At 40.0% G+C, this 19,308-nt stretch overlaps 1 protein-coding gene across 3 annotated transcripts in view; it reads left to right on the top strand.

Moving 5' to 3' along the window:
• The window catches only part of rybpb (RING1 and YY1 binding protein b), a 135,173-nt gene that overhangs the window by 45,953 nt on the left and 69,912 nt on the right, over positions 1–19,308 (top strand). The window lies entirely within an intron of this gene.

Raw genomic sequence — 19,308 nt, 5'->3', positions numbered from 1 at the left:
GAGTCTAAGACCAGAGGACACAGCCTCAGAATAGATGGATTTCTTTTGAGAATGGAGATGAGGAATTTCTTTAGCCAGAGAGTGGTGAATCTGTGGAATTCTTTGCCATAGGTAGTTGTGGAGGCCAAGTCAGTGTTCAGTAAACAGTGTTCACTGTTTAGGACCAAAGGCACTACATTGAAGCAGTGCCCTGCACAGGAGCATTTAGTAAGAGCTTAGTGTGGACTACCTATATTCAAAATGCTGATTGTTAAACCATCAGCACAACAGATATGCTGAGGCTTTTGCCATTTGAATACACAGTAATTGCTTTTTCTAGCTAGATATATTAGCAATGAATCTCCTTCAATATTCTTATATTTGTATTATCAAACATACCTAATGTAGCCCCCCAGCCAGCCTCAGGGTCGCTGGGCTCGCTGTCGTCTAGGGAAACAGCCCTTGGCCCCGCCAAACTGGGTAATAATTTGTGTGGATGCTGTGTGATGTGCCCCACCCCGCCCAAATAACAGACAATGCACCAGATACGATTAAATGATTTACAGTTTATAGATATTACTGGAACTATATAATTAATAGAGTAAAATATAAAAGGAAAATAAAAGACGCCACACTTTTCGAAGTTCAATCTCTTCATGCACAAACAGTTGGAGCTCAGGACCCTTCTTCACCCTGCGACCCCTCGGACCACCTCGACCGGCCGCCTGGGATCAACAATGGTGGTCGACCAGACACTCCCCACGAGTCCATCTCCGTCTCCTCTCCTCGCCGAATGCCCCGCTCGGGGCCCGACCCTGTTAGTGGACTCACAGCACCTGGTCCATCCTCTGTCTGTGTGTCTCTCTCTCTCTCTCTCTCTCTCTCCCCCACCTTCTGTCCCAAAACCCCGCGCATACAAGTCTAACCCAAAACAAGCTGCTAGCGCAAGAACTTTCTCAGCGTTTAATTTAACAATGACGCATTCCCAAGTATAACATAACAAAGAAGCCATTTTAATTAGCCTACGCAGTAACATAAAAGACGAAAGCCCCTCACACAAAAAATACAGACGAAGATTATCTGGGTATGTAATAGCCAAAATGGGTAATCCAACAGGATAGATAAATTGAATAATCATGCAAGAGCACAAAACAGATACCAAGCAGCATGTTGTTACTTCAGTGTATTATAACAATGTGAGGATAAAATTTCCCTCAGTTCTTTCCTTGCACTGCTATCGTGGCCAAGACTAACAAGTTTTGAATGCAAATAGAAACTTTGCTTCCGGTAAAACAGGACAGTAAGTCATGAACAAATCGCACTCCAAGGATTTAGCAGATATTCAGACAAAGATGACAATAATCAAAAATCACATTTTAGCACAGTCTGCCTGCAATATTGCTTTGAATCCAGTATGCCCATTTGAAAATTATAACCATGTCCCACTAACCTGTACATAAAGCACTCCAGGAACTGAATTTTACTGTTAGAACAATGGGCCATGCCTTACACATAAAAACTTTTACATTGGTAAAAACACAAGATCATTCTGCATATGTATATGTAAGATTTGAAGTAATTATGGCAAAATCACTAAGCAACTACTTAAGACTATTCAGAACCTGTAGGGGAAAAATACAATGTCTTATGATTGCATTGTAATCAAACCAACAAGAAGACAGACAGCATTTGCAGTCAGTGATCTAGATCCAGAAGCACGTGGGCAAGAACTACATCAAAGTCAGTTGCTGAAAATAATTGTCAGTTTTCATAACTTCTGGATTATTTGTCTGACAATTAACAAAAATAAACAAAAATATGGTCTGTAGTCTCTGGCTTGACTTTTGAACTTGAGTGATTCAGCGGTAAGATAAAGCTTCAGATATGCAAGAGGCAGCGCAGCTGATAAAAGTGGTAAAGAAATAACCATTCTCATTTTTATCCTAAAATTGCAAGTTGAATTAGGTTTGAGTAATTTTGTAATTTGATACTTCATTGAACAGCTTCATTTATTGCAAGTCCCAGATGAGTGGTATCGTTCTCTTATCTGATTCTCTTGATCTTCCTCTTTATCTTAGAAGGTGATGTATTGTTATTGAAATCTGTTAGCATACTTAATGGTATTATTTAATATGCTGACCTTAATGAAATATCCTACCAGTATTTTCATGAAGCATTGAATCTACAAAGAATGTTAAATAGTGATTTGGGAATCTTGGAATTTTTTTCCACTTATGGTTTCTACTTTTTCCCTCAAGAAAAAAAATTGACGCCAAGGAGTTTATGGCTTTTAGTGGTGCCTCTAATAGGGAGAATACAATACTGTATATTATTAGAATAGCAGGCTGGTATCTCATTGAGCAGTGTTGAAGGATATCATCAATCTACTGAAATATGACTTCTGATTTTTCCACCCTTGCTTTGTTGAGGGAATTGTGGTGGGATTGACTTTAAAACTTATTGCATATGCTACAGTTTGGAGCTTGCCTGAATTGTGTGTGGATTTGTAGACTGAATCTCTGTAATTGCATTTGGTGTTATCTTGAATTTCCTTCAAGATTTGTGTAGGTGGTCACCTTGTTGAGCATGATTTACAGTTTATGAATAAAATGTAGTCCTATTATTTTGAGGTCATATTTGTAAAGTTGAATTTAAAAGTGGCAGTCTAATGCTAGTATAATGGAGAGCAGTAGCAGAAGTAGTGATGAGGATTTTTCACCATCTGATCTGTTGTCGCTTTTGGACTTTTTGTTCCTGCAGTGAAATTGCCTTTGGGGTTTGAATGAATCAGTAACTGCATCCAAGAACTTAGCATTGTTCCCACAGGGATGCTGCAATTCAATCTCTATATACTAACACAAATTAATTTCTTCCCTGAGTGAACATAAAGAAAATTAATGTACTAGTTTCCCCAAAGTTTTACAGATCCTATTGTGAGATGAAGTACAGTAGAATTCTAATAATGTTTGCTTTGACTATTTGGGGATTGAAGTTGGGTGGGGAGAGTAAACAATAAACTTCTTCTAATCTTTGTACAATTTTCTCACTTCTGATCACTTGTGTTGATTCAAAATTTAGTTTTGAAGAATATGCATTTAAATTAACAAATTTTGGTAAAAGATTATTTTAGACTGTTATTATTATTCCTCACAGTGCTTTGGCAGAATCCTTGCCATTTCTTTAGCATTTTTTGTCGTTTTTTTTTAACGAGGTCGAGTCGCTAGCTCGATGCTCAACCCAGCACGGATGAAAAGCTGGATTCAAACCTGTAACCTCTCACCTTGAAGTCTGTTGGCCTTACACCACCGGCTGGCTATATGTTGGACCGTGATAGTTCATGTATTAAAATTGGAGAAATAATTGAAAATTTTCAAATGTTCATCTTTCTACCAGAAAGTTCTTTTTATTTTGAGAGATAATCTAGATTTTTGGGAAGTCTTTAAGATGCCTTTAGAGTGAATGTATGAATAAGATCATAAAGGGGTGTCAAAGATTGAGTGGAAGGCTGGCTTCAAGGTTCAAAGTAAATTTATTATCAAGGTACATGTATCACCATATACAACCCTGAGATTTATTTTCTTGTGGGCAATCACAGTAAATAGAAAAAAAAAGAATCAATAAATTTGATTCCTAACAGGACAGACAACAAGCAATGTGCAAAAGATAGCAGACTGCAAATGCTAAAAGAAATAAGGAAGTAATAATAATAAATAAGTAATAAGTATCATGAGATGAAAAGTCCTGAGCAAATAAAGTTATCCACTTTGGTTCAAGAGCCTGATGGTTGAGGGGTAATAACTGCTCTTGAACCTGGTGGTGAGGGTTCTGAGGCTCCTGTACCACCTTTCTGAAGGCAGCAGTGAGAAGAGAGCATGGTCTGGATGGTGGGTTCCTTGATGCTGTTTTCCTGCTCAATGGTGGGGAGGGCTTTACCTGTGATGGACTGGGCCATATCCACCACTTTTTGTAAGCTTTTTCATTCAAGGGCATTGGTGTTTCTATACCAGGCTATGATACAACCAGTCAATATAATCTCACCACACAACTGTAGAAATTTATCAAAATTTTCAATGACTTGCTGAATCTTCACAAATTTCTAAGAAAGTAGAGGGGCTACTATGCTTTCTTCTTAATGACACTTGTGTGCTGGACCCAGGACAGAACCTCTGAAATTATAACACTCAGTAATTTAAAGTTGCTGACCCTCTCCACCTCTGATCCCCTTAAGAGGGCTGGCTCATGGACCTCCAGTTTCCTCCTGAAGTCAATAATCATCTCTTTGGTCTTGCTGACATTGAACGAGTGGTTGTCATGGCACCACTCAGCAAGATTTTCAGTCTCCCTCCTATATGTTGATTCATCTCCCAGTAGTTTATTGTTGCATAAATTCAGCTGCCATGTGCACGAACAAGTAACCTGTCGTCCAACTAGCACTGGCATGATTGCTGGGAACAGGCACCTCTGAAAGCCAAGTTAGTACTGAAAACCAGGGAGAAACCATAGCTGCAATGCTGGTTATGTTGAAGATTTAGTTGAGGGAAAATGGTAGATATTTAAGCAGAACATTCAAATTACAGTGAATTAGTGTTGCTTGGTCCATGTGATCGATCTGACCCAATGACCTACTTTTCCCTATTACAGCTGATCAAGAACAATCACATCGATTGTGTTTTAATTATCAATACTAAGCTTTGGGTATTATCTTTTTGAGTCTTATATGCACTGCTGCTCTTGATTTCATTATGCATAATATGGCAGTAAGGATGATTAAATTACTGGATTAATTCAAAGGCAAATTATTTGCTCATGTTAGCTACTGAAGAATTTTAAGTTTTTGCAAGTTTTGTAATAAAAGATCAGTTGTCAAGAATGGTAACCAAGAAATCAATAGATATTCCATTTTCAAGTGGGAGCATTTGGCTTGTTTTTTACCTTGATCTGCCCACGCTCTATCCAATAGCATTTGACAAAGGCCACTCAGTTTTGTACAATCTGCAAAATATTATGGACCAAATTCTTGGGACTTCCCTAAATTGTATGATCTGTCCCACAAACTCCTAGTGGAAAGCCTGACATGTACTGCTCCTGATAGTGTGCTTGGGTATCTTGAAAAGGCATGAAAAACTTCAAAGATATAATTGTGCTGTGTAAGGTTTGGGATTAGTGGGGAAGCAGTCAGGAAAAATTAATCCTCTGAGCCTAATAGAACTTATGATATCAGACCAAGCATGAACAAGGAAATCTACTGATAGGCAACTTCAACCTCTGTTCAACAGATGAATACCATTTAAGTCGCACTGAAAATAGCAAAGGTGCCAGTTGGTTGGGGAAGTGGGTGCTGGAGTCCCTTCAACAGTTGACTAAGTTCACTGGTGTATGAAGTACAGAGCTGTTATGTGGGTTTGTGCAAATGGGTGAGCAAATAGATATGAGGGTACTTTATAAGATGCTTCATATTTTAAAAACAAGATTAATTTAGGATTAGTGTAAATGATGGTTACTGTGAGCACGTTGGGCTGAAGAGCCTGCTTTTGTGCTGTATTTCTCAATGACCAACTCTCTTCCCCACTTTACCAGGCATGTCCGGAACCATAATTGAAACCTTTTGAATGTTGAAAGGTCTCAATGCAGTGGATGTGTTGTGGGAGTCCTAAGATCAGAGGAGACAGCCTCAGAATAGAGGGACATCCTTTTAGAATAGAGATGAGGAATTTCTTTAGCCAGGGAGTGATGAATCTAGAATTCATTGCCACATGCAGCTGTGGAGACCAATTCATTGGGGATATTTAAGGCAGAAGTTGATACATTCTTAATTAGTCAAGGCATGAAAGGATATGGGGAAAAGGCAGGAAATTGGGGCTAAGAGGGAAAATGGATCAGTCAGGACGGTATGGCAGAGCAGACATGATGGGTCAGATGGCTTAATTATCCTCTATGATCTTATAATAATAAATATAACCTTGGGTTTGAAGACAATCACAAACAAGAGAAACTCTGCAGATGCTGGAAATCCAAGTAATACACACTTTGAAGTTGTTCTGAAATGGCGGATGGCTTTAGTTGAGTGATTCCAAGGTTCTGCTAAGTTGGACCTCTCAAAGTACCAAATTGGGCTTTCAGGAGACAGTGTGGGGCAGCACAAGTATATTTGTTATAATCTTCTGAAACTGACGATGCGACCTATTCCCCAATACTGTTATGAAGTTGGGCAAGTTCTTGAATAGGGAAGAGTGTTAGGAGTGGCAATAGGCCTGTCAGACTGGAAAAGACAAAATACTGGATTGTATGCCTGTTAAACAGTGGAAACTGCTGTATATGATGTTGCAGCTATTGGATCAAATCTGAACTCTTAAAGACAGTTGCTTTTCATTATGACTCATGGCAGTCAGTTGATAGAAGCAACTGATTGAAAGAGAAAACTTTATGAACTTCTTTTAATCTGTAAAGTTTAGTAATTGTGTGTAGATTAGGCTAAAGAATTTGTAACTGTCAACAGCCGAAATTGCCAAGAGAAAAAATCACCGCTGTCTGTTCCGAAATAAACATTCCAGTTATAAAAGATATTTATTTGACCAGTATCAAAATATGTACTGAATCTGAAAAAGATCTGTGCTCCACCAACATTTGCTCATAGTGCTGCAGGCTGGTGTTCTATAACAAACAGATGCATTCAGATTGCTGATATCTGTATGACAGTGGAAAATTGTCATTTAGTCATGCCAAAGATAATGGCAAATTAATCCAACCTCCTTGGTCTATAGTTACATCAAAAGTGATGGAAGTTGTTACTGGCAGTATGACTGAATATCATTCACTTAACAGTAATTGTTTTATTGCTTGCTTTGCCCTGGATGTTGTTATAACCTTGGTCAAAATGTCAACAGATGGAATGAGTTCCTGATGTGAGGTGACAATGGTATTAATTGGACCAAATAAATTTGAAAGTGAATTGAAGTGGGAAAGAAATTCCTTTCAAATGAGTAGTACATAGTATTAGACCCAGTGGATGTGATTGGTGCTGAACAAGTACTTGGCAATGGCCATCAAGAGTTCTGTCACTCCATTGGTATTACCATTGACGTGATGTCTTGCCAACATCTTGGTGATCTGAAACTTCACTGAACTAGCTCAAATATGTAAACTGCTTGCTATATTGTGGGAACATGCTACTTGTCTCAAGTGTTTTCAACCTCCAAGGGATGTAAATGGATGCACACGGTCCATTTGTCTGGATGGCTGCATCGCCAGCAATGCCCAAGAAGATTATCATTCAGAACAATAGAGTCTGCTTGATAAGTACATTTCCATCTCTTTTAAATTGATCATGGCCAGAGGCTTTTTCCCAGGGCTGAAATGGCTAACACGAGGGGGCATAGTTTTCAAGTGCTTGGAAGTAGGTACAAAGGGGATGTCAGGTGGGTGTGTGGAATGCACTGTCATCAACAGTGGTAGAGGCGGATACAATAGGGTCTCTTAAGAGACTCTTGGATAGGTACATGGAGCTTAGAAAATAGAGGGCTATGTGGTAGGATAATTCTAGGCAGATTCTGGAGTAGGTTACATGGTTAGCACAATATTGTGGGCCGAAAGGCCTGTAATATGCTGTAGATTTCTGTATTTTAAAATATTAAATTCGTCACTTGGTGCACCATGGTCACAGTTTGTATTCTGCCACAAGTGTAGAAGTATGCATTTAACTAAAATGCTGAAACTTGGATAGCAAATCTGGAACCTCTGCTATTAAGAAGGGTGCAGGTATTAGACATATGGCAACACCACAGTCTCAAATTTACACAACATGCAGATGTTGGCATAAAGGGCCATTCTTTTTCTGTCAATGAATCAGGTTCTTAGAATTGCTTATCTAAGGGCACAAATTGCTTATCGAAGGGCACAAAGGGAGAATTTTCACAAAAGCTTTGAGGGTGGTTAGGGTAGCATTAAATACTGTCACACCAAGCAAACCAACCTCTTCTATGAATAATTTAATGAATTGTAGGCAGTGTTGAACTATTATTTGGGTAAACAACTTTTTCCTCAAAAGCTGCAACAGTGTAGTTTATATGCTGGGTTGAAAACTTACTGAATTCTAATACTGAGCAGTGGCTGAGCCCACTTTAACTGGTAAAGAGTTCATAAGATTGTCTTCCATGTTGCTGTACTATAATGAATTGAACTGACTTTATTTCTTGCATCCTTCACTTACATGAGTAAAAATCTTTAAGTTGCGCTTCCATCTCAATGTGCAATCATAGTAATTTATAATAAATAAAACAGTCAATGTAACATAGAAATACTCAAATCAGCATGAGTTAGTCAGTCAGATAGCCTGGTGGAAGAAGCTGTTCTGGAGCCTGTTGGTGTTGGCTTTTATGCTGTGGTACCGTTTCCGGGATGGTAGCAGCTGGAATAGATTGTGGTTGGGGTGACTTGGTCCCCAAAGATCCTTCAAGCCCTTTTTACTCACCTGTCTCTGTAAATGTCCTGAATCATGGGAAGTTCACAACTACAGATGTGCTGAGCTGTCCGCACCACTCTCTGCAGAGTCCTGCAATCGAGGGAAGTACAGTTCCCATACTAGGCAGTGCTGCAGCCAGTCAGGATGCTCTCAGTTGTGCCCCTGTAGAAAGTTCTTAGGATCTGGGGGCTCATACCAAACTTCCTGAACCATCTGAGGTGAAAGAGGTGCTGCTGTGCCTTTTCCACCACACAGCTGGTGTGTACAGACCAGGGGTCCCCAACCTTTTTTGCACCACGGACCGGTTTAATATTGACAATATTCTTGCGGACCAGCTGACGGGGGGTGGGGGGTGTTAATCATGACCGGAATATAGGTGATAAGTCAATTATAAGTGGCTAATACACTCAATTTCGTCTCTAAAAGTGTTTATCTAACGAATTTAATACAAGTGTCCCCCGCTTTTCGAACGTTTGCTTTACAAAACCTCACTGTTACAAAAGACCTACATTAGTTCCCTTTTTTCACTAACAGAAAGTGTTTCACTGTTACGAAAAAAGGCAGCACACGAAAAAAGCAGCGGCTCTTCCCCCCCGGATTCAGAACGGCATTCTAGCCGGCATTGCTTAAACACGTGCCTGTGAGCAACCGTTAGCAAGATGAGTTCTAAGGTATCGGAAAAGCCTGAAAGAGCTGGTAAAGGTGTTACACTTAGTGTAAAACTAGATATAATTAAGCGTTTTGATTGTGGTGAACGAAGTAAGGACAAAGTGAGTTTGGCTTGTGGAAGTTGACGAAGAGATGTTGAAGAAGTTTTGGCATCCCATGACCAAGAACTGATAGATGAAGAGCTGATGCAATTGGAAGAGGAAAGGATAACAATCGAAACTGAATGCAGTAGCGAACGGACCGAAAGTGAAGTCATCCAGGAACTGAACGTGAAGCAACTATGTGAGATTTTCACTGCAATTATTGCAGTAAAGTATGACTTTAATTTTGAAAGGGTACGTCGGTTTAGGGCGTGTTTGCAGGATGGTTTGAGTCCTTACAAAGAACTGTATTATCTAAAAATGCGCGAGGCTAAACAGTCAAGCATACTGTTGTTTTTCAAGCCTTCCACATCAGCCACAGCAGACAATGAACCTCGACCTTCGACATCAAGACAGGCAGACATAGAAGAAGATGACCTGCCTGCCCTGATGGAAACAGATGATGAGATGACACCCCAGTGTCCCGCCACCCCAACCCCTGGGCCGCGGAGAATGCAGCGGTAGCCGGGGCGCACCCAGCACATCTTTAAGAAAAAAAGCTGAAATAAGCAAGCTAATTAATTAGTTGCCACCCAGCACGTAAATGTTGGCCCAGATCAGAGGCGATTGCCGATTGCGTCACCTCTGATCTGGGCCGACATTTACGTGCCAGGCGGTACCTAATTAATTAGCTTGTTTATTTCAGCTTTTTTCTTAAAGATGTGCTGGATGCGTCCTGGCTACCGCTGTACCCCTGCATGCTTCGCAGATCGGATCGGTCAGCGGTCGGGAACGTGGGGACCACTGCACCACCCCAACCTCCAACGACTCAGCCTAACACACCATCATCAGTGTGCTCAGTGCTGTCCCAATTCCGGTAAGTGATAGTACACCATACATATATTATTTCTACTTTATATCAGCTGTGTATTTTTACGTGTTATTTGGTATGATTTGACAGCTTCATATCTTAAAGGTTACTGGAGAGAGTGTTTTTGCTGACGGCACTTGCACTGTGTTTCTGCCGAGAGCGCTTGCATGAGATTTTCGCTATGGAGAACAGTGCGGCAATGATTGTAGAGAAGTATTTCTACTTTATATAGGCTGTGTATTCATCATATCATTCCTACTTCTACTATATGTTACTGTTATTTTAGGTTTTGTGTTATTTGGCATGATTTGGTAGGTTATTTTTGGGTCTGTGAACGCTCACAAATTTTTCCCATATAAATTAATGGTAATTGCTTCTTCGCTTTACGATATTCCGGCTTACGAACCGTTTCATAGGAACGCTGTACCTTCGGATGGCAGGGAAAACCTGTATTAAACACACAGCCACGAGGAAATCTGCAGATGCTGGAAATTCAAGCAACACAAAAATTGCTGGTAGAGCACAGCAGGCCCGCTGTGTTAAACACATAGCGCACATTTTCCTCGCATGAACATATAAAATCATTGCAACACACCAATATCGCTGAATCAGTGGGAGGCCTGGGCTTGTTTCCCTGCAACAAGATGGTGCTATCAAGGGGTGATGGGAGGCAGCGATACTCGAAGGGGGTTCCCAATGTCCAGTCTATTCCGCAATTTAGTTTTCGTTGCATTCATTGTAGAAAACTCGACTTCGCAGTGATATGATGTTGGAAATGGAAGCAACGTTTTTAGTGCTTTCGTGGCTATCTCAGGATATTCAGCCTTGACTTTGATCCAGAATGCCGGCAGAGATGTTATGTCAAACATACTTTTCAGCCCACTGTCATTTGCAAGCTCGAGGAGTTGGTCTTCTTCCCGCGCTGACATGGATGATTCACTGAGCACATTCACAAATGGGTCACGGACCCATTCCTTTGCACGTCTTGGGTCATTTGCGGTTGGGAAATAATGCTCGAATTCTGTCGACAGCGAAGATAGGTGATCGCGCACCAGCTGTGAGAAGGACGGTGCAGCCTTAGTCTCTCCCAAAATCCCAGCTAATGTTGGGAATGTTGGGAACATGTCAAATATGCCCCTGTCCACTCACTGTCCCCACAGTTCCAGTTTGGCTGTGAAAGCAGACACTTTATCTGTCAACTTGAAGATAGTTGTCATTCTCCCCTGAAGTGTCAAATTGAGTTCATTGAACAGGTTGAAGATGTTACACAGATAAGCGAGTTTTGCTGTCCACTCCTCGTCATTGAAGTGTGCTGCCAGTGGTGACTTTTTTCCTGAAAGGAATCTCTGTAGCTGCTCTCTTAACTCAAAAATCCTGGCCAGGGCTCTCTCCCTTGATAGCCACCTGACTTCGGTGCGAAAGAGAAGGCGTTTGTGCTCTGCATCCATTTCCTCGCAAAGCTACTCAAACAGACGCTTCTTAGCCTTAGTAATATGGCTAGCCACGAAGTATGATGCTCTCAGAGCTGCAGCATTTGTGGAGGTGGTGGCTCTCAGCACTTGCTTCTGTCCTGCTTGCTCATATTTTTTTCTGCTCAAAAAAACTCAACGGGTTTGTCTTTAAGTGCAGGGTGCTTGGCCTCAAGGTGCCAAAGCAGTTTTGAGGGCTTCATTGCCTCATTAGACAATTTATCTCCGCATATCACATACAGGGGGCTTGGAACGTACGAGTCACCAATCGCAATAAAGCCATATTTTATGTACGACTCGTCGTATTTTCTGTTGAAGGAAGCTTTTTTCTTTTACATAGTCTCGGTCTCAGCTGTCTCTGCATTATCATCATCGTTAGGCCTTTTATGTCCCCTACCACCTCTTCTAAAGAAACTCAAGTGATACTTGTTTTTTACTCATCATACCGCCAAATCATATTGTTTCCTCGTGACCCGGTAGCACATACTTTGTGGCCTGGTACTGGTCTGTGGCCCAGTGGTTGAGGACCACTGGTATAGACCACGTGAGGTCCTCAGTGATGTGGATGCCAAGGAGCTTAAAGCTGTTAATGTTGCACTGCAATGGACTTTTTTTTTCTTTTCTGTTCTAATTAGGTTCTTGTATTTTGTGTAATTTTTAAAATTTGTTTTTCTTTTGAATGTTGTCTTTGATGTTATGTGCCCTTGCTGCTATGGGTCTTTCATTCTACCCATGTATAAATGTATTTTTGCATTTGACAATAAGTACAACTAACTTCCTTTAAATACTTACTGCAATGCCTTTATATCCACTGTTTACATTTGGATAGCTCACATTGCAACTTCTAAATTAGAATGCAAGGTGGAAATGTGTGACTAAGATATAATATTATCCGACATCCCACCTCTCCCGGAAGTTCCAGGAGTCTCCCGCATATTAATAGTGACTCCCCGATGCCCGCAATTTATATAAAATGTCCCAGAATTGAGAGAGAGAGCGAGCGTGAGAGAGAGCGACCACGAGAGAGCATGAGAGAGACCAAGAGAGAGTGCGCAAGAGAGAGTGCGAGAGAGTTCCAAAAAAAGAAAATATAAAACGTATGTCACCCCAGACTACCCTAAAGTGTACCCTGCCTAATAGGGGTCATAAATAATGACAGTGTTGCTCACTGCACTGTTTGTGACAGTAACTTTTCTATTGCCCAGATGACTGTAAAAGACATGTTGAGGTGAGTTTAACAGGTGTCATTCGTTCATTAGTATAGCTAACGTTTTTTAAACTAGCTGCTAAGGAGCTACTCTATTGCAGACATCCCACCTCTCCCGGAAGTCTCCCGCAAATTGATGATGCTACCTCCCTGAAATGAGTGTTTGTAGGGTGGGATGGCTGTATTATTGTGTGTTCAGCTGAGATAATGCTGAATTTAGAATTGCAAAAATCTCAATTAAGTGTCAATTGGATTCTGAAGTTCCACTTCTGAGGGTACGTCCACACTATGCCGGATAATTTTGAAAACAAAGCTTTTTCTCTTCGTTTTGACCCTCCGTACACACTGAACTGGTGTTTTTAGCCCCCGAAAACGGAGATTTTCAGAAACGGTCTCCAGAGTGAATAAATCTGAAAACGCCTAATATCCGTTGCAGTATTTACGGGGTAACCGGAGCTTTTTAAAACTGCTGTCATGACGTGCCAGAACAGATGGCAACAACGCGGCATTTCAGTGTTTTCTTCTTATTATTCTTATCCTTATTATTATTACTACTTTATTGTTTAGAGCGTACAATCATCACAGAGATATTTGATTCTGCGTTTCGCAGAACCTAACAATTTCAGAACAGACGGCAACGAGACTAAAGCCAGAAGAGTTAGAAATGTACTCACCAAATACTTTGACCCATAGCTTACTGAATAAATAAGTATACTCACTTTGCCCTGTTTTCTGTCCTTGCTTGTATGAAGGTAAGGACAGAAAACACCCTCAGCCAACTCCAATTCAAATTCCATGTGGAATATTTTGGAGGATCAAGAAACAAGAACCAAGGTTGTTTACCTATTTATGCACGTACTTCTCTGACAATAGATGTGTAACAACCTAATGTAACATTGTATGGAAATACAAGATAACACTGCAGACATGTTTTATACATTTAACAAGGTATTTTATTAATGCAGCAGAGTTAGTCAGCTTTTCAATGTTCGTTGTCAGCCGGGTTGTACTGCCCGAGAACTCCCTGTCGGTTGCGCTCCAGTATTTTTTTTTAGTCTTAAGTCCTCCTGTGCAAGAGCCAAGAGCAATTCCTTTTAAGTTTTTCTACTCTGTAACTGGACAAACGTGCACCAAGGATACTATTTCCTCTTCGCTTGTTTTCTGTGTGTCCTGCGCCGCCCAGTAGGAGGAGATTCGCCCAAATATCCGTCTAATGTGGACGGAGATATTTTGAAAAATGCTTAGTGTGGACACCTGTCGTTCTTACTCGAAACCGACGTTTTCAAGATTATCCGGCGTAGTGTGGATGTAGCCTGAGCGTACTGGGTATATAAAACAAAAGGAATGTCATGTTACAATGAACACAATTTAATGTCATTCCACCTTATTTTAACCCTGTTCCACCCTGACATGTACTCCTCAACAAATTTGTTGAGACTGGCATTTCAAATCTGTTTTGTGGAAATACTTTAAAGATTTGGATTAATGTTAGGAGCATTGTTTAGAAATTGAATATTATGTGTATAGGACTTGCTTTAGAATATCAGAATCAGGTTTATTATCACCAGCATGTGTCATGAAATTTGTTAACTTAGCAGCAGTTCAATGCAATAAATTATATAGAAGCAAAAAGGTAAAAATAAATAAGTAAATCAATTACAGTGCATGTATGTTGAATAGATTAAAAATTGTGCAAGAACAAATAATACAATTTTTTAAAAATGAAGTGGTGTTCATGGGTTCAATGTGCATTTGTGAATCAGATGGCAGAGGGGAAGAAGCTGTTCCTGAATCGCTGAGTGTGTGCCTTCAGGCTTCTGTACCTCCTACCTGGTGGTAACAATGAGAAAAGAGCATGCCCTGGGTGCTGGGGTTCCTTAATAATGGATGCTGTCTTTCTGAGCCACCACTCCTTGAAGTCCTGGGTACTTTGTACACCAGTACCCATGATGGAGCCGACTAAATTTGTATAGTTACATTTATTTCTGCCTTGTTACTGTTCGGATTTTGGATGCATCTAGCTATAAATGCATTGTTTACTTTTGTGTAAGCATATTTTAAAGTTTGTACTATTGTTGGATAAGATTAATTGGTGGTGTCCCATTTGTGGATGTGATTGCCTTGCAAAATCAATTTTTCTAGTTGCTTCACACATTTTACACATCTGCCACTTGTATTGGCAAGCTTTTCAGTTTAGGAGTAGCAATGTGGCATTCAAACCCTTGAACCTAGAATGCTACACATTTAGATCAGTGCTAATGTTTTTTTATTGTTTGGTCAAATTTCTTGATCGCTGTTCTGAAATCATTTAATGAGTAGGAGAAATCTAGATTTTACATGGAATGCTTTTATACCGGGAATAGCTAGTTTGCAGCCCATAATAACAATGACATATGCATCATTTAACTTTAGGTTGATACTTTTGTTCATTTGTGTGAAGTTCCAGTTCTGTAATAATGAAATGATATAATTTGAAAAACACAAAGTTTTGTTTAGTGTTGCACCAGTTTAAATAAACAAGCCAATACTGATGTTAAATTTGTGATTAATTGAACCACTCTATATCCAGGATGTTCTTTCTGTTTGAAATCCTGAGTTCCTAAAATTGATGGTCCTACAATGAGAATTTATAAAATGCCCATCTCTTTATTTGCGTCACTGTATATTCATTTAACCCACATGATGCATTACTTTTGAACAGAGATGAGGAATTTCTTTAGCCAAAAGGTGGTGAATCTGTGGAATTAATTGCCACAGAAAACTGTGGAGGTCGGGTCATTATTTAAAGTGGAGGTCGATTAGGTTCTTAATTAGTAAGGGCATCAAAGCTTATGGGGAGAAGGCAGGAGAATGGGATTCAGAAGGATAATAAATCAGCCATGGTGCAATGACTGAGCAGGCTCAATGGCTGAATGGCCTAGTTTTGCTGCGATGTCTTGTAGTCTTAAGGGTCGAGAAATCAAACTACTTGAATTCTGGGTCTAGCAGTATCTATGTCCAAGAGATAATCAAGACCTGCTTCAGGCCTGATGCAGTGTCTCAACTCAATGTTGAACATTCCTTAGCTTCCACTGATGCTGCTTGAGCCATTGAGGTCTCCCAGCATTTTTGTTTTGCTCCAAATTCTTGTCTCTTAACTCCTCCAATTACTACACCTGGCAAAATAATTTTTGCTAGTGATTTCCCCCCCCCCCCCAGTGGTCTTTCTGTTTCCAGATACTGTACCGTGGTCTTCCTGCACAGAGGTGCATGGGTTGTTGACATTTGGACTCTGTTCAAGCGTTATTTATAAATTTACTGATGATATAACTATTGGCAGAATTTCTGATGGTGACAGGGAGGCAGACAGGTGTGATGCGTAGATCAGCTGATCGGTGTAGCAACAACAATTTGCACCCAACATCAGTGAGACCAAGGAACTGATTGTGGATTTCAGGGAAAGGAAGTTGGGAATACCATGATTCCTCATCAAGGAATCAGCAGTGGAAAGAAGTACGAGCCATTTCAAGTTCCTGGATGTCAATGTCCCTGAAGATCTTTCCTGGGTCTTAGATATTAATGTAATTACAAAAAAGATACGGCAGCAGCTATATTTTTCCACTGAGTGGCTTTTTCCACTGAGGCTTTGGGAGAAAAAAAAAGGACATGGGTTAAGGGTGAAGAGGGAAAAGTTTAAAGGGAACATTGGGGGGGGGCTTCTTCACAGAGAGTGGTGGGAGTGTGGAGTAAGCTGCCAGATGAAGTGGTAAATGTGGGCTCACTTTTAACATTCAAGAAAAACTTGGACGGGTACATGGATGAGAGGTGTATGGAGGGATATGGTCCGTGTGCAGGTCAGTGGGACTAGGCAGAAAAATGGTTCGGCACAGCCAAGAAGGGCCAAGATATGGTTCTATATTTCATTAAGGGTTTGAGTAGACTTGGTACATCACCAAAGACTCTCACAAATTTGTACTGATGTACTGTGGAGAGCATCCTAACAGAATATAATTACATACTTCCTATTCTTAGCTAGTATTTTGCTTCTCCAAATGATGAACAACATATGTGAGATTATATTTATGCTGAGAATTGGATATGGAGGAAAAACTTGCATAATTTGTTTTATATTTGTACTGGCCCCTGAAATGCTTCTACAATTGATTGAGCTGTTTGTCACTTCAGTTCGCGGTGTTTTCTGGTACTTAAATTGTATTCCTTTGCATTGTGTCTATTTAGGAGTATAATTGGATTCTCTGATCTTTTCTAGCCGAAAGATACCATAGGTTTTTTTGGATGACCAGCTTCCAGGAAAGTGCAAATACTATGTTTATTGATAATGAGAAGATATTCAATTTCATTGACTTATTTCCTCCACTTCTCAGGATGGCAGTATTTAATTTCTGTTTGTCGCCTGACTCAACCATTCATCCTTCTTTTCCTCTGGTTCAATGTTAATAGTTTATTATTCCAAACTTGTAAGCTGTGCTATAAGGTTATAAAATCAGCATGTTCACATTAAGCCTGCAGCTGTAATATGAAGATTTTTATTTTGAATCCAAAATTTTGAGGTGTTTTGCACCATAGCTATCTCATATCTATTTAAAGTTCATCATTTCAAATCGTTCTGTTAGAGTTGGAGATAAACAATAGCCAGTGAATCATTGATGACAACTTTTTTCTTTATTACGTTATTGGTGTACAGCTACAGTTGCAAGGAAGTACGATAACACGTTGCAATTACTTGGTTTTCTGGATTAATTACAAATTATGAACTGATCTTCATCTAAGTAACAATAATAGACAAACATAATCTGTATAAACTAATAATGCACAACATTGAGAATAATGATAGCAGAGGTGTTGCTGCCTATCCTCACTGATTGTGGGCTTTTGGTTAGGAAGTCAAGGATTGAGCTTCAGAGGGAGATGTTGACTTTCAGGTCTCAGAGTTTGGTGACGAATTTGCTTGTAGTTATAGCATTTAAGGTGGATCTGTAGTCAATAAACAATAGTCTAATGTTGGTTCTTTACTGTCCAGATGTTCCAAAGATGAGTTTAGGGCTAGGAAAATGGTATCCACCACAGACCTGTGTTGGCAGTAGGCCAATACTTAAAGACATCTACAATTCTATGTTCATTCTTTATATATAATTTGATCAGGAATCAGATAAAAGAAGCAGTTTGTGAACCCTTTGCAATACCTGGTTTTCTTCATTAATTACTCATAAAATGTGGTCTGATCTTCATCTAAGTCACAATAATACATTCTGTCTAAACTAACAACACAAACGATTGTACTTCTCGTCAATACTGAGTACACCATTTAAACAATGACACTCCAGGTTCAAAAAAGTACGTGAACCTCTGGGGTTAATGCCTTCCACAAAATCTATCTGGAGTAGAGTGTTCTAATCAATGAGATGAGATTGGAGGTGAGAGTTGTAGAGGTGCCCTGCCCTATTTAAAAAAAAAAGACAGGTTACTGACACAGCATGCTCTTCTCAAGAAAGATCTGTTTATGTACACCATGCCTCAATCAAAACAACTTTCAGAGGACCTTAGAAGAAAAATTGTAGAGATGCATGAAGCTCGAAAAGGCTACAAAATCATTTCTGAAGACCTGAGTGCTCATCAGTCCACCTTAAGAGAAATTGTCTACAAATGGAGGAAACTCAGTACTATTGCTGCTCTCCCTAGGAGTGGGCGTCCTGCAAAGATCACACCAAGAGCACAATGTGCAATGCTGAAGGAGGTGAAAAAAAACCCCAAGGGTAACAGCAGAAGACCTGCAGAAATCTTGAACTTGCTAAAGTCTCTGTTTGCGTCCCTTATAAGAAAAACACCAAAGAAGAATGGTCTTCATGGAAGGACACTATGGAGGAAACCACTGTTTTCCAAAAAAACATTGCTGAACACCTCAAATTTGTAAAAGACCACCTAGATGTTACACATCTCCTTTGCAACGATGTTCTGTGGACAGATGAGACAAAAATGGAACTTTTTGGCAGGAATGCACACTATGTTTGGAGGAAAAAGGGCACTGCACATGTATGCTAATATCTCATCCCATCTGTGAAGCATAGTGAAAGAAGCATCATGGTTTTTGGCTGCTTTGCTGCCTCAGGGCCTGGATGGCTTGCAATGGTTGAGGGAACAATGAATTCAAAATTGTATCAAGACATTTTGCAGGAGAATGTCAGGGTAACAGTCCATCACCTGAAGCTTAGTAGAAGTTGGATGATGCAACAAGCAATGATCTGAAAAACAAGAGTAAATCAACAACAGAATGGTTTATTTAAAAAAAAACAAAATTCATGTTTTGGAATGGCCAAGTAATAGTCCAGACCGTAACTCCAATTGAGATGCTGTGGCACAACCTGAAGAGGGCTGCTCATGCAAGTTATCCCAGAAATACTGAGGAACCAAAACTGTTTTGTATTGAGGAATGGTCTAAAATTCCTCCTCAGTGTCGTGCAAGTCTGATCAGCAGCTGCAGGAAATGTTTGGTGGAGGTTATTGCTGCTAAAGGAGTTTTTACCAATTATTAAGTATACTTTTTCCAGCTTGTTCTGCGAATCATTCACAATCTGTTC

Source organism: Mobula birostris, chromosome 16 (assembly GCF_030028105.1).
Source record: "Mobula birostris isolate sMobBir1 chromosome 16, sMobBir1.hap1, whole genome shotgun sequence".
Lineage (NCBI taxonomy): Eukaryota > Metazoa > Chordata > Chondrichthyes > Myliobatiformes > Myliobatidae > Mobula > Mobula birostris.
This window is presented reverse-complemented; position numbering and strand designations above follow the sequence as displayed.